Source organism: Podarcis tiliguerta (genome assembly GCF_965153285.1).
Source record: "Podarcis tiliguerta genome assembly, chromosome: 16".
NCBI classification, from domain to species: domain Eukaryota; kingdom Metazoa; phylum Chordata; class Lepidosauria; order Squamata; family Lacertidae; genus Podarcis; species Podarcis tiliguerta.
In genome coordinates, this window is record NC_139549.1 from 24099130 (window position 1) to 24115069 (window position 15940).

At 48.9% G+C, this 15940-nt stretch overlaps 1 protein-coding gene across 2 annotated transcripts in view; it reads left to right on the plus strand.

Moving 5' to 3' along the window:
* CCDC157 (coiled-coil domain containing 157) overlaps positions 1-15940 on the plus strand; it is a 138522-nt gene that overhangs the window by 26831 nt on the left and 95751 nt on the right. The window lies entirely within an intron of this gene.

A 15940-nucleotide genomic window follows, 5' to 3' on the forward strand; every position in this document is an offset into this window, starting at 1 on the left:
ACAGTATAAACAAGTGAATAACCTAGCAGGTCTTGAGTAAATCCAGCAGAATAGAAGTTAATGGGATTTGTAACTGATGAAGAAATTTGAATATTTCTGCAATATGAAGAATTTGGAATATGCCTTTTAATAGAAAAATAAAAAGAACCAGGAAAAGGGTGGAAGGGAAGTCACCGGGTATTGAGTTGTATGCCGAGATTGATATGAAAGTTGTACAACTGGTGGGGGAGGAAGGGGGTGGGGGATGTGTTTGTTTCTTTTTCTTTTTCGTCTCTGTATTAAAAATGCAAATAAATAAATAAATAAATGGTTTGATATTAAAAAAAAAAACCAAACAGCACAATCCTGTTGTCTACTCAGAAATAAGCCTCAACGGGACTTATCCCTAAAGAAGTGGGGGTATATGGGGTTTTAACTGGACCGTTGCTTGATTTTGTCTTACCTGGCTCTGATTTTAATTGTGATTGTTGTTTTTTTTAATTTGTATTACTTTTATTTGCTTTAGAAACCAATCTGGGACCTTTCTTTAGGGTAAAAAGCATTTTTTTAAAAAAATATCTCATAGATTAAAAGCAATAGGGATTGCATCCTAGCTCAACAAATTGGCTAGGGAGGAAGCCCCATGGGCTACAGTGAAACTTAATTTTGAGTGAGTAGGACTCACTAGGTCAAATGAGGTTTATTTTTATTTCTGACGTATATTTCCCCTGCTTTGGGATAGACAGACACCAGCAGATGCTGATGATCTTTCAATATTTGGTTATTCTCAAAATTTGCCTCAGAAGCTCAGTGATATATGTTAAATGTCCCCCTTTCTCCCATCTCTTTCCATTCCACCAAAAGCAATCAATCAATTGTTCCTATTGACACAATCTTCCTACTATATTAATTCAACTGTATCAATATTATATCATCTAAAACACTCTGAATGAGAGAGTTGGAAAGAGTCTAGCTAGGTTGGACTACCCTGAATCAAGAAGGATAAATACCAGGCCTCACCAACATGGTGGCCATATGACCACATGGCCATTCTCCTACTGAAATTAGGCTTCAGAGAAGCATGCTATTGTACCACTGCTTGGTTGCTATGTGTGTGCTGTGCCCCCAACAGTTTCTCCAGTTTGCAAAAGTGCCCATGGGCCCAAAAAGGTTGGTAACCACTAACATTTGTTGTTGTTGTTTAGTCGTTTAGTCGTGTCTGACTCTTCGTGATCCCATGGACCAGAGCACGCCAGGCACTCCTGTCTTACACCGCCTCCCGCAGTTTGGTCAGACTCATGTTTGTAGCTTCAAGAACACAGTCCAACCATCTTGTCCTCTGTCGTCCCCTTCTCCTTGTGCCCTCAATCTTTCCCAACATCAGGGTCTTTACCAGGGAGTCTTCTCTTCTCATGAGGTGGCCAAAGTATTGGAGCCTCAGCTTCAGGATCTGTCCTTCCAGTGAGCACTCAGGGCTGATTTCCTTCAGAATGGATAGGTTTGATCTTCTTGCAGTCCATGGGACTCTCAAGAGTCTCCTCCAGCACCATAATTCAAAAGCATCAATTCTTCGGCGATCAGCCTTCTTTATGGTCCAGCTCTCACTTCCATACATCACTAGCCACTAACATAGAAACCACTAACATAGAAACATATAAGATTATTAACTGGATGGGGCTCCCTTCTATGAAGCTGTTGTGGAATATATAACATTATATCCCAGTTCCATCACTGAGATCATCTTGAGAAGCATCATTGACCATTCCCATCATTGACACTGAGGTCCAGTGCCAAGGGCCTTCTGGTGGTTCTCTCACTCCGAGAAGCAAAGTTACAGGGAACCAGGCAGAGGGCCTTCTCAGTGGTGGCGCCCGCCCTGTAGAACACCCATCAGATGTCAAAGGAATAAACAACTTTATGACGTTTAGAAGACATCTGAAGGCAGCCCTGTTTAGGGAAGTTTTTTAATGACTGATGTTTTTAATGTATTTTTAATCAACTGTTGGAAGCCACCCAGAGTGGCTGGGGAAACCCAGTCAGATGGACGGGGTATAAGATGTTGTTGGTGTTAAAAAGGTAAAGGTACCCCTGCCCATACGGGCCAGTCTTGACAGACTCTAGGGTTGTGCGCCCATCTCACTCAAGAGGCCGGGGGCCAGCGCTGTCCGGAGACACTTCCGGGTCACGTGGCCAGCGTGACATCGCTGCTCTGGCGAGCCAGAGCCGCACACAGAAACGCCGTTTACCTTCCCGCTAGTAAGCGGTCCCTATTTATCTACTTGCACCCGGGAGTGCTTTCGAACTGCTAGGTTGGCAGGCGCTGGGACTGAGTGACGGGAGCGCACCCCGCCACGGGGATTTGAACCGCCGACCTTTCGATTGGCAAGCCCTAGGCGCTGAGGCTTTTACCCACAGCGCCACCCGCGTCCCACCGTTGTTGGTGTTATATTACTATTATTATTCCCCAGGTTGGTGAGGCCTATCTGACAACAGCAAGAACATCATTCAGTGTCATTGTCCCAGGCCTGTAGAATCTTCTGCCAATAGAGATTCAGCAGGTGTCTTCTGATTTGACTTTTAAACACCTGCTGCTATGCTTCTGCGAGCGATTAAGGATAAATCTTTCTGCAGTAATTAGCTGGTTTATGTTTCTAACTTTTTAATGTGGTTTATTGTATGGCTTTTATGAACTGTTGTAGCAAACTGCTCTGGTATTTTATAAAATGAATGACAGTATATAAATATTTTATCAATAAATAAAACATGTGGGTTTGGTCAGAAGGTCGGCGGTTCGAATCCCCGCAACGGGGTGAGCTCCCGTTGTTCGGTCCCGGTTCCTGCCAACCTAGCAGTTCGAAAGCATGTCAAAGTGCAAGTAGATAAATAGGTACCACTCTGGTGGGAAGGTAAATGGCATTTCCGTGCGCTGCTCTGGTTCGCCAGAAGCAGCTTAGTCATGCTGGCCACATGACCCGGAAACTGTATGCCGGCTCCCTCGGCCAATAAAATGAGATGAACACTGCAACCCCAGAGTCGTCCGCAACTGGACCTAATGGTCAGGGTCCCTTTACCCTTTATTATGTATTATGTACATGGATCTTAAGAAATTGCAGTGAATTTCAGAAGAAACTTCTTAATGCACTGCCATGGCTTGGAGCTGAAAATTGTCCACTAAGCTGAAGAATTGTTTTAGATTCAATTATCATCACTTATTATTTATACTTGTTCATTGTTGTTTGCAAAATGCCTCAAAGTGATTTACAGAGCATTAAAACAGAAAACTTCTCAAACATTTAAAAACCCTAACACAGAATAAAACATAAGAATATAAAAGTATTAATCCATTAACCAAAATAAGAAGACTGACTCGTACTCCACTAAAAGGTGGACCAGTCCACACTCACACGGTGTTATGATTACGGTAAATTAATATCCAGACTGCTGGGTAAACCGGCATGTTTTTGCTTGGTACCTAAAAATGGACAGTGTTGGTGCCCGGCGAGTTTTTCTGGGGAGAGTGTTCCAAGAATGGTCTCCCATGCCCTAATGGGGCCTTTTTGACAATGCTACCTTCCTATTTGATCCCAGCGAGGGATAAATGTGTCAGGTAGTAGATGGGTCATGTGAGGGATTTGTAGGGGATTGGAAGGGAATTAAATCCGAGTCTGATCTTGGGCGTGCAGTGCAGGCTGAAGCGATAACAACTTAGCAGAGTTGCGTTAGGAACCAGTGAGATTTAGCTCAGCAGGCAAAATCAATGAGCTGTCCACGTGAAGTAGGCAAGTGGAAAGACAGAAACAGGCAAGCTGGTACAGCTATCCATGGCTAGGCTACTAGCCCTGATGGCTATGTTCAACCTCCATGGTTGGAGGCAATACGCCTCTCAGTTAAAGTTGCTGGGAATCGCAAGTGGGGAGCTGTTTCTTACAAGCTAACAGCAATAGAATATACTCTTGATTATCCTTATGCGGAAGGCCCCAAATTCATTCTCCATGCAGGGCTGGAAGCGTTCCCTGACTGAAGTCTTGAAGTCGCTGTAGGCAGTATTGAGCTAGATCAAGGTTTCCCAAACTTGGGTCTCCAGCTAGGACTACAATTCCCATCATCCCTGCCCACTGGTCCTGCTAGCTAGAAGTGATGGGAGCTGTAGTCCCAAAAACAGCTGGAGACCCATGTTTGGGAAACCCTGAGCTAGATGGACCAATGGTCTGGCCCAGTATGAAGCAGCACCCTGTATTCCTAACAGTTCTTCAAAGTGGGTCAGTATTGCTCTCCACCCTGCAGGCTTGAGAGAGCAGGCTGGTCCCCTCCAGATCTTTGTTGTTGTCGTTTAGTCGTTTAGTCGTGTCCGATTCTTCGTGACCCCATGGACCAGAGAACGCCAGGCACTTCTGTCTTCCACTGCCTCCCACAGTTTGGTCAAACTCATGCTGGTAGCTTTGATAACACTGTCCAACCATCTCGTCCTCTGTCGTCCCCTTCTCCTTGTGCCCTCCATCTTTCCCAACATCAGGGTCTTTTCCAGGGAGTCTTCTCTTCTCATGAGGTGGCCAAAGTATTGGAGTCTCAGCTTCATGATCTGTCCTTCCAGTGAGCACTCAGGGCTGATTTCCTTAAGAATGAATAGGTTTGATCTTCTTGCAGTCCATGGGACTCTCAAGAGTCTCCTCCAGCACCATAATTTAAAAGCATCAATTCTTCGGCGATCAGCCTTCTTTATGGTCCAGCTCTCACTACACAACTCTCATCAATCATCCCCATCCAGCAGGGCCACACTGACAGGGGCTGATGATGGGAGCTAAACTCCAAACGATTCAGAGGGCGCCACGTTGGTGAAGGCTGGCCTACTACCTTGAATCGGAGGCCACCTGGTCACAGCTACAGCCGCTCAACTGAGCTGCCAACAGAAATCGTGCAGGTGTGTAAATCCCCCATTGTGGGAAGAATTTTGAGAAGGGTGGGAAAGCGATGGACGTGTTGGAAACCCAGAAGAGAAGTAACCCAATAGGCAGACGTTCTGGAGAAGGACAAAACAGAGGAGTGGGGAGCTGTCTTGCGCTGTTGAAGCTGGTCGGATAAAGGAGGGACATTGCAGTCAGAGGCGGAACTGCAAAGAACAAAGGCTAAGCCTGCAATTTCTGTAGGGATGATCTTCCTGGTCTTAATCGGAAAAATGTAGAGCAGGGGTTCCCAAACAGTAGAACACCTCAGATTAAGGTTCCCAGATTTTTTTCAATGAATCCAGGGACACTTTTCAACTTCAGTCAAATTCAGTGGATTTTGTCAGGGGACAAAATCCGGGGACTGTCCCTGGGAAACGGGGACGTCTGGTAAACTTACCTCAGATGCTCTTATCACTGAGCTACACCCCCCACCCCCCAAAAGAGTATTGTAATTAGCAACCCAGGAAACTGCTGTCTACCTATGGTCCATCTCACTCAGTATTGTTTACACTGACTGGCAATGGCTCTCTAGGGTTTCAGGCATATTATCCCCACCCTCCAGGCCTAGCTGGAGATCCTAAGGATTGGTCCTGAGACTTTTTTTGAGCACAAGTGAACGACAGCCCTTCTTAAAAACAATAAAAATAAAAATCAGTGTGGGGTATCATTGAGTGTGGAAGGTATTCTCCTGAGTTTATCACTCTACGGGACCGCCTCTCCTGGTATGTCCCACAAAGAATCTTACAGTCTTCAAACAAAAACATCTTGGAGGTCCCGGGCCACAGGGAGGTTAGGCTGGCCTCAACCAGAGCCAGGGCTTTTTCGGCTGTGGCCCCAATCTGGTGGAACGCTCTGTCACAAGAGACTAGGGCCCTGCGGGACTTGACATCTTTCTGCAGGGCCTGCAAGACAGAGCTGTTCCACCAGGCCTTTGGCCAAGGCACAGTCTGACCCCCTCCTTTGGCAATCCTCATAGAACTCTAGCCCAATGGTTGCCATTAATTTGATTCTGAATTGATTTTAGAATGCATTGATTTTAGAATGCATTTCAATTAATTGATTGTGATTTTATGTAAGCTGTGTTACTTTTATTGTTGTTAGCCACTCTGAGCCTGGCTTTGGCTGGGGAGGACAGGATATAAATAAAATTTTATTATTATTATAATATTATTATTATTATCTCCTGGCTATAGTTCTCTTTAGAAGCAGAGTTTTCTTCCTTTTACTACCAAGTTCTCCAGGTCTTAAATCTAAGATGTCTATCAAGAAAGTAAGAAGAGTTTGCTGGATCAGGCCAATGGCCCATCTAGTCCAGCATCCTGTTCTCACAGTGGCCAACCAGATGCCTGTGGGAAATCTGCAAGCAAGACTTGAACAGAAGAGCACTTGTAGTTTCCAGCAACTAGGATTCAGAAGTGTTGCTGCCTTTGACTGTGCAGGCAGAGCATAGCCATCTGATAGCCTTCTCCTCTGTGAATTTGTCAGGTTCTGTTTTAAAGCCATCTGGGTTGGTGGCCATCACTGCCTCCTATGTGCTGTGCGAAGAAGTCCTTTCTTTGATCCATCCGTAGTCTACCTCAGAAGAATTCAGCTTCGCAGGTTGGCTGTGGTCTTCAAGCCTGATGAGAGTTGCTGTCCCAAAAAATCTGCAGGGTGCCAGATTGGGGGAGGCTGGTGGGCACCATATCATGAAACATGACACATGATGCAAATGAGGAAAGCAGTGCTCATTTACTCTGCTTGACAATTGCCCCGTTGGTTCCAAGAAGCACATTATTGTTTATGGCCCTACTAAAATGGGTTGCGTGTTGTGTTCCACATGCTGCCTTATTGCTGGGCAGAGTCCACGCCCCTATAGATCCTGCGGAGTCAGTTGTCTGCTTAGTGACACCCACAAAGTGTAGCTCTACCGATTAGTTCAGTTTCTTGGGAAGGAAAGCGCTGTTGAAACGCCAAAAGCTTTTGGGTCATTCTCAGTTTCGCCTAATGAGGCCAACACCCATCTGAATCTCCCTTAGTCTTAAGGTTTGGGGGCCAACTCCCATACTTTCAGAAGGAGGCACCTCATTTTCTTAAGCTGCTCCTCCGCCTACCGTCCTGGCTTAGACATTTGATCTCCTGAAAAATGGCACCTTCTGCTGAGGTTGGTATCCTGCAGAAACAGGATACTCGCTGCTGCAAAACATGAGCACAGATTTGGAAAAATTTTGCGCAGATGCAAATTTAGAAACCAGTGTTATCCATTTAAATAGGAAAGCCCCTTAAACAACCCATTAAAAACCCGATGTAAAAATAACCAGCACTCACTGTCGCTCTCAGACCACCTCCATGGTCTCTCTAGGCCCTGACGCACACTTCAACTCTCTGATGACACCCAAACAATCTCCCAGGATGAGTGCAATGGTTGATGGCAATGCCAACTGTGGACTCTCACTCTCCCACCTCCTTTTGACATTTCTGCTACCACATCTTTTAATTTCCCCCACGTTTCCCCAATTATTTATTTTTCGATTGCCTGTGTAAGGTTGCGATCACCTAAGAAACGTGAGTGTTAAGTTGCGGGCTTACTGTCCATTAAACCTCACCGTGGTAGGAAGGAATTTGACTGGGTGAGCAGTGGATGGGCTTGGTTCAGGTGTCAACCACTGAAAAGTTTTCTTACAATCAGGTGATGTATAAATTTTGTAAGGGTGGGGAACTAAGACAAACCACAAGGGGTGACCAAACAAATGTGAAGGTGTTACTGGGAGCATTAAATCTTTGCACTAGACACAGATTGGACAACGTTTCAAACAGAGGACTAGCCTATGCCAAGTAGGAGGCAAGACCACCCTCAACTACAAAGCCCTAACATCGGAGCCATCTCTTTGATCTGAGCTCAGCTGATGTCAGAACTGGCCAGGGATGATGATGGGAGTTTTAGCTGAGCAACATCCAGAAGACCAGAGGTTCCCCGCACCTTGTCTCCTCTGTAACCTGACCATCTTTGCAACGTGGCCTTTGACCGTGCTGACAGTGACTGCCTCCAGCCCTTTGGATCTTGGTCTGCCTGCAAAATTGTCTCCACTAGTTGCTCTGACTTGGCCAAAACTATCATCGTCATTGTTATGTACTGAGTTGAATAGGATCCAAAATGCAGCAGTCTGATTGGTCCTAGAACAATAGGATCCAGAATGCAGCAGTCTGATTGGTCCGCAGGAGGCACCCAATCCAACCCCAGATGGAAGTGAATTCACAACTTGATTGGCCTACAGGAGAATCCCAGAATTAGCCAATCACGTGGGGCCCATTGTGTAAATAATGTATATAAAGCAGACATTTTGGGGAAATTCCATTCCTCACTACTATGAGCTGAATAAAGAGCATGAAATCCACACTCGACTCCGAGTATATTTCAATCATCATCGTTATTATTGAAGATCACAGGGCGGTGCCCAACATAAAAATACAAAACGAGAACACAAAACACCTAATAAAAACAAGCCAATAACCCCCCTCCCACAAACACATTAAAAAGGCCATGGAATTTTTAATCAGCCAAAGGCCTGGTTAAAGAGAAACATTTTTGCCTGGCACCTAAAATATATGTAATGAAGGCGCCAGGTGAGCCTCCTTGGGGAGAGTAGACCACAGATGGGAAGCCACTGCAGAGAAGGCCCATTCTCGTGTTGTCAATGTATCATAGAGGAGGCACACGAAGAAGGGCCTCAGATAATGATTGCAGAGTCCTGGATGGTTCATATGGAAAGAGGTGGACCTTGAGGTTTTGCGGTCCTGAGCCGTTTAAGGATTTTATAGGTCAAAACCAGCACCTTGAATTGGGTCCGGAAACTAACTGGCGGCCAGTCAGTGCAAGTCAGGCCAGAATCAGTGTAATATGCCCAAACCGTCTTGCCCCAGTCGGCAACCTGGCCACCAAATCCAGCTGAAGTTTCCTGACTTCAGAGGCAGCCCCATGTATAAGCGATTGCTGTAATCTAACCTTAAGGTCCGTATATGAAATATACTCAGAGTCGCAAAGTGATTTCATGCTCTTTATTCAGCTCATAGTGGTGAGGAGGAATGAATGAAAGTCCCCTCAAAGTATCTGCTTTATATACATTATTTACACAATGGGCTGCACATGATTGGCTAATTCTGGAATTCTACTGTAAGCCAATCAGGTTGTGGATTCACTTATATCTGGAGCATGATTGGGTGGTTCCTGCCAACCAATCAGACTGCTGCATTGTTCTAGGACCAATCAGACTGATGCATTCTGAATCCTATTGTTCTAGGACCAATCAGACTGCTGCGATTTGGATCCTATTGTTCTAGGACCAATCAGACTGCTGCAGTTTCGATCCTATTCAACTCAGTACATAACACCCCTCCCCTCTAAGTTCCAGTCCTGCCCGGGAGGTCACATTCATAGTCCTCGAGGTACGCCGGCGGCCTACGTGTACGTTGCGGCCTGTGGTGTTCCCTGGTCCGGGGTTCAGGTTCTGGCTCGTGTTCCACGGATGCTGGCTGTGATGGGCCTGTTTGGTCTGGCGCAACTGGCTCGCTCAGTCGTGGTTCTGGTTCCAGTGTCCTTTCGGCCTCGTGGGTCCTCTCTGTATTTACTGATTCTGCCTCTCCTGCTGGCCCCTCCTGCTCTATGGGCCTCACTGCCACTCTGTTCCCTTGGGACTCCTCTGACCTTTCCTCCTCCTGGTTTTCTCCCGGGAATCGTCGCCGTATCTGGTCGCAGTGGCGGCGCCAGCATTGCCCCCCATCCGTTAGCACCTCGTATGACACGGGGCCAGTGACCCTGGTGACTGTGGCGGGTACCCATGCTGGGCCTGCCCCAAAATTCTTTGCGTACACTGGGTCCTGGGCCTCGAAGGTCCGGGGGTTCCTGCCTTCCCCCACCACTACCTCATCCTGAGCTCTATCGGGGTGAAGGCGGTCCAATCTGATTGCAAGGCGCCGACCCATTAGTAGTTCAGCGGGGCTCCGGCCAGTCGTTGAGCTGGGGGTGCTGTGCTGTGCTAGGAGGAATGTGGCAAGGCGGTACTCCCAATCCCCTTGCGTCATGCGGCGAAGGGTGTCCTTGGTGGTCCGCACCATGCGTTCTGCTTGGCCATTGGTGGCAGGGTGGAATGGCGCCGAACGGATGTGGCGGATGGCGTTCTGCGCTGTGAAGGTTTGGAATTCTCCTGACGTGAATGCAGTCCCGTTGTCTGAGACGAGAGTGTCAGGGAGCCCGTGAGTTGCAAACAGCCTGCGTAGTATCCGGATGGCTGCGGACGTAGAAGTGGACGGTACCAGTGCGACTTCCAGCCATTTGGTGTAGGAGTCCACCACTATGAAGAATGTTTTCCCCTGAAAGGGGCCAGCGAAGTCCACATGCAGGCGTGACCATGGTGCTCGGGCGGACTCCCAGGACTGGACTGGGGCCCTTGGGGGATCTGGGCGGGATTCTTGGCAGGCCTGGCAGTGTTTGACCCAGGCCTCTATCTCTCCGTCGATCCCCGGCCACCACACATAACTCCTGGCCAGGGCCTTCATTCTTACTACCCCTGGGTGTGTCTCGTGTAGGGCTGTGAGGACCCTTTTGCGGAGGGGCTGGGGAACAACGACCCTGCTTCCCCATAACAGGCACCCCTTGTGGGCCGACAGTTCATGTTTGCGGGTTGTGTAGCCAGCGAATTCTGGCCCAGGGCTGTTGCTGGGCCATCCCCTCCACACCCAGTCCAGGACCCGGGAGATGACCCTGTCTTTCTTGGAATGGTGTGCAACTTCTTGTGCCTGAATGGGGCGGTCGGGAAGCAGCTCCAGGCTCATAACCTCTTGTGCAGGTGCTGGGTCGGGGCCTGTTTCCGGTAGTGGTAGCCTGCTGAGGGCGTCCGCATGGCCCATCGCCTTCCCAGGTCGGTGAATCAGTGCATACTGGTAGCTGGCAAGGAAAATTGACCACCTGAGGACGCGAGGAGACAGCACTTGGGGGGTCTGCTTTTCGGGGGCAAACAAGCCAAGCAACGGCTTGTGGTCAGTCACCACGGTGAAGGGCCGCCCGTATAAGAAATCATGGAATTTTTTTACTCCCTTCACAATTGCCAGCCCCTCCTTGTCTATTTGTGAGTAGTTCCGTTCAGTTGCGCTGAGTGTCTGGGAAAAGTATGCTACTGGTACCTCTCTTCCATCCGGGAGTTGGTGTCCCAGGACAGCGCCAATGCCATAGGGTGAGGCGTCGCATGCTAGCACCACCGGCAGCCTCTCGTCGAAGTGTGCCAAGACCGAGTTTGAGACAAGCAAGTTCCTTGACTGCCTGGAATGCAGCCTCCTGGCGCTGGCCCCACACCCAAGGGGCCCGCTTGTCCAGAAGTCTGTGTAGGGGCTCTGCTACCGCCGCTTTGTGGGGAAGGAAGGAATGGTAAAAGTTCAATAGTCCCAAGAAGGCCTGAAGTTCAGTCTTGTTCTTGGGCGCTGGGGCATCACAAATGGCCCGTACCTTGTCCCCAGTCGGGTGGACCCCTTCTGCGTCCACCATAAATCCCAGAAAGTCCACCTGAGGCACTCCTAGTAGACATTTTTCCCGCTTTACCTTGAGACCCGCCGTCTGGAAACGGTGCAGAACAGTGCGGAGGCGGTCCTCAAACTCCTCTGGTGTGGGCCCGGCAATCAACACATCATCGAAGAAGGGGGTGACGCCAGGAATTCCTTTAAGGAGAGAGTCCATTAGGTTCTGGAATATGCCTGGTGCCACACTGACGCCGAATTGCAGCCGCTTTACCCTGAACGCTCCTCTGTGCGTCACAATCGTCTGTGCCTCTGCTGTGGCCTCATCTACTGGTAGCTGTTGATATGCTTGGGCCAAGTCCAGCTTGCCAAAAATTTTCGACCCAGCCAGGGTGGCAAGGACATGGCTGACCACTGGCACTGGGTATGCATGGGCCGTGAGGGCCTTGTTTATGGTACATTTGTAGTCTGCGCAGATGCGGACCGAACCATTAGGCTTGACGGGTGTGACGATTGGGGTTTCCCAGGGGGCATTAGGCACCGGCTCCAGCACTCCTTGCTCCACGAGCCGGTCCAATTCCTCGTCTATACGGGGTTTCAGGGCGAATGGGACCCGGCGGGCCTTGAGCCTGACTGGTCGTACTGTGGGGTCAAGCTGTAGAGCAATGGGGGGGCCCGTATACTGTCCCAATTTCCCATCAAAAACCCCCGGAAATTCCTTGCATATGGCGTCCACGTCCACTTGTAAGCTAGTGTTGTTCACCCCGGTGACGGCTAGCCCCAGTGGTCCAAACCATGCCAATCCCAGTAAGCTAATGTAGGGGCCCTTGACCACAAGCAAGTCCAGTTGCCGCGTCCGCCCTCGGTATTGTACCCTGAAGGTCCCCACCCCCATTGTGGGGACCTTACGTTTCTGGAAGTCCCGGAGGGTGAAAGGGGCCGGCCTGAGTTTGGGACCCCCAGTAGGACACAGTTTCCTTAAGGTCTTTGCCGAGATTATGGATAGATTTGAACCCGTGTCAAGCTCCATGCGGCATGGGGCCCCCTCTATCTGTACCTCTACATAAATTTTCTCTACGTTGGGGTAGGGCAACTGGTATACCTGGAGGTCCGTGAGCTCCGTTGAGTTGCCTTGGTGCGTTGGGCCCCGGGACCTGGGGCTCTTGGAGTGGTCATCTGATGCCTGGCGTCGGGTAGGCCGAGCCCGACACACCCGGGCGATGTGTCCCGATTTTCTGCACTGCCTGCACTCTGCGTTGCGGAAACGGCAGGTCCTCCTCTCGTGACTTTCTCCACAGCTTGCGCAGTTCCCTCCTTCTCGTCGAGGCAGCTGTGGTATGTGGGCTGCTTGAGTGCGCTGCTGTACACGGTGCACCTCCTCCCTGTTGGATCCTGAGTCGTCGGTGAGGTCTTCGTGGTGGACCCTCGGTTGGGACGGCTGGCTCGGCCGTGCCTCTTGCGTCGACCTCTCAGCAGCTTCCGTCGCCAGGGCCTCCTCCAGAGCGACCTGGAACGTTAGGTCCTTCTTGGCGTAGAGGCGTCGTTGCAGCTTCTCATCCTTCAGGCCACCGACGAGGCGGTCACGAAGCATGTTCTCCAGCTCTGAGAAGTTGCAGAACCGGGCGGCTTGGCGGAGAGAGGTCACAAACCCAGTTATGGTTTCCCCAGGGGCTTGCCGCTTTGCGTAGAAGGCATTTCGACGAGCCACCACTGAGGGCTGTGGCGAAAAGTGCCCCTTCAGCTGTTCCATTATTGTTTTGTATGGAACTGTAGCAACGTCTTCAGGCGCAAGGAGAGCCCGGGCGATTTCAAACGTCTCCTCTCCACAGACGCTGAAGAATATTGCCCTCTTCTTGGCGTCTTCTTCATCGGTGACCCCTTTGGCTTCTAGGAGGAAGGTGAAACGGGAGGCGTACGCTTCCCAGTCTCCAGATGCTGGGTTGAACGGCGAGAAGCTGCTGTTGGTTGCCATTCTGAGTTCCTTGTGTCCCGGAGCTGAAGCCTGGATACACGGTGCGAGGCAGCGGTGCGGCAGGTGGCGGTGCTGCGGTGCGGTGTGTGGCAGTCAGCTCAGCGGGATCCCATCCTCGTCGCCAGTGAAATATACTCAGAGTCGCAAAGTGATTTCATGCTCTTTATTCAGCTCATAGTGGTGAGGAGGAATGAATGAAAGTCCCCTCAAAGTATCTGCTTTATATACATTATTTACACAATGGGCTGCACATGATTGGCTAATTCTGGAATTCTACTGTAAGCCAATCAGGTTGTGGATTCACTTATATCTGGAGCATGATTGGGTGGTTCCTGCCAACCAATCAGACTGCTGCATTGTTCTAGGACCAATCAGACTGATGCATTCTGAATCCTATTGTTCTAGGACCAATCAGACTGCTGCGATTTGGATCCTATTGTTCTAGGACCAATCAGACTGCTGCAGTTTCGATCCTATTCAACTCAGTACATAACAGTATAGTAAAAGCTATGGTTTTCCCAATAGTGATGTATGGAAGTGAGAGCTGGACCATAAAGAAGGCTGATTGCCGAAGAATTGACGCTTTTGAATTATGGTGCTGGAGGAGACTCTTGAGAGTCCCATGGACTGCAAGAAGATCAAACGCATCCATTCTTAAGGAAATCAGCCCTGAGTGCTCACTGGAAGGACAGATCCTGAAGCTGAGGCTCCAATACTTTGGCCACCTCATGAGAAGAGAAGACTCCCTGGAAAAGACCCTGATGTTGGGAAAGATGGAGGGCACAAGGAGAAGGGGACAACAGAGGATGAGATGGTTAGACAGTGTTCTCGAAGCTACAAACATGAACCTGACCAAACTGCGGGAGGCAGTGGAAGACAGGAGTGCCTGGCGTGCTCTGGTCCATGGGGTCACGAAGAGTCGGACACGACTGAACGACTAAACAACAACAACAACAACAAACCTTGAGGTTACCAGAGCCTAGACAACAGAAGTTAGGCTATCCCTGTGAGGGTAGGGGCTGAGCTGTGCCACCAGCTGCCGTTGATGGAAGGTACTCCATGCCACCAAGGCCACCTGAGCCTCGAGTGACAGCAAAGGATTCAGAAGCACCCCAAAGTTATGGACCTGCTCCATCAGAGGGAAGGTAGCCCCATCAAGAGCAGGCAACCTCCCATCCATCTGGTCTAGGGAGCCACCCACTAACAGTGTCTCTGTCTCATCTGGATTGAGCTTCAGTTTGTTGGCTCTCATCCGGTCCATTACCCAGGCAAGACATCAGTCCAGCACATCCTCAACCACACCTGCAGATGTAAAGGAGAAATAGAGTTGTGTGCCATCGGCATATTGCTGACAACCACCCTCCAAAACTTCGGATGACCCCACTCAGCAGTTTCATGTTGTTGTTCAACAGCATGGGGGATAAAATCAAACCCTGAGGAACCCCACATGGGGCTGAAGAACACTCCCCAAGCATCACCCTCTGGAGATAACCATCCAAGTACAGTGGTACCTCGGGTTACAGATGCTCCGCTAACCCAGAAATAGTACCTCGGGTTAAGAACTTTGCTTCAGGATGAAAACAGAAATCATACTCCGGCGGCACAGCGGCAGCAGGAGGCCCCATTAGCTAAAGTGGTACCTCAGGTTAAGAACAGTTTCAGGTTAAGAACAGACCTTCAGAACAATTTGTCCTTTTTTAAAAAAACCTGTTTTATTAAATTTGCTTAGTAACATAACATTATTATATATATTCTATAAGCCAAAGAATACAAAACAAAATTTATTCATACTACAATGCATAACTACATAACATTAATATATATGGTTTCTGAAAAAAGGCTTACATAACAAAATCAGTTCAAATTACCATCCGGTTTACCATTTTAAAAAATTATTATTTATTTAAGTTCCCCCCTCCCCCCTCCAACCCTCCCCCCTAGTCAGGCCTTCCTTCTTCATATCTTTATCCATGTACACAGTCTGTTCAGGAACGAATTAAGTTCTTAACCCGAGGTACCACTGTAGGACCAGAACGTCTGCAAAACAGTGCCACCCACCCGCAACTCAGACAGCTACTCCAGAAGGATACCATGGTTGAAGTTAGCGAAAGCCATTGTTCTTTCTCTCTGCAGCCAAGCCTGCACATTTATGTTTTGGCCCCGAGACCAGACTAACATAATTCCACACCACACTTCACTTTGCATTCCTATTCAAGGAGACGTTCTCCACCCCTTTCAGACACTGGAACAAAAGCGTAGGGTCAGACACGCTAAAAGCGACAAGAGGGTTCAACAAACTGGTTTGATAGGGTCGGCATTCCAGGGTGCAGCCTCTATACTGCCGGAGATCAGTATTTTTGAGAGATTAAACTTCTCAGACTTCCCTGGGGAAGAGGGATTGACGGTTAAACCACTCTGGGAATTGTGTGCATATAAATGCAAATATTAATGAAAGTTGCGCTAATGTATTAAATTATAGGCAACTCACCACTGATGTGCGTTCAAGACACACATGACTGCGCCCATGCGCATTACTGCAAACCTGGAAGTGGCATGAAAAGGG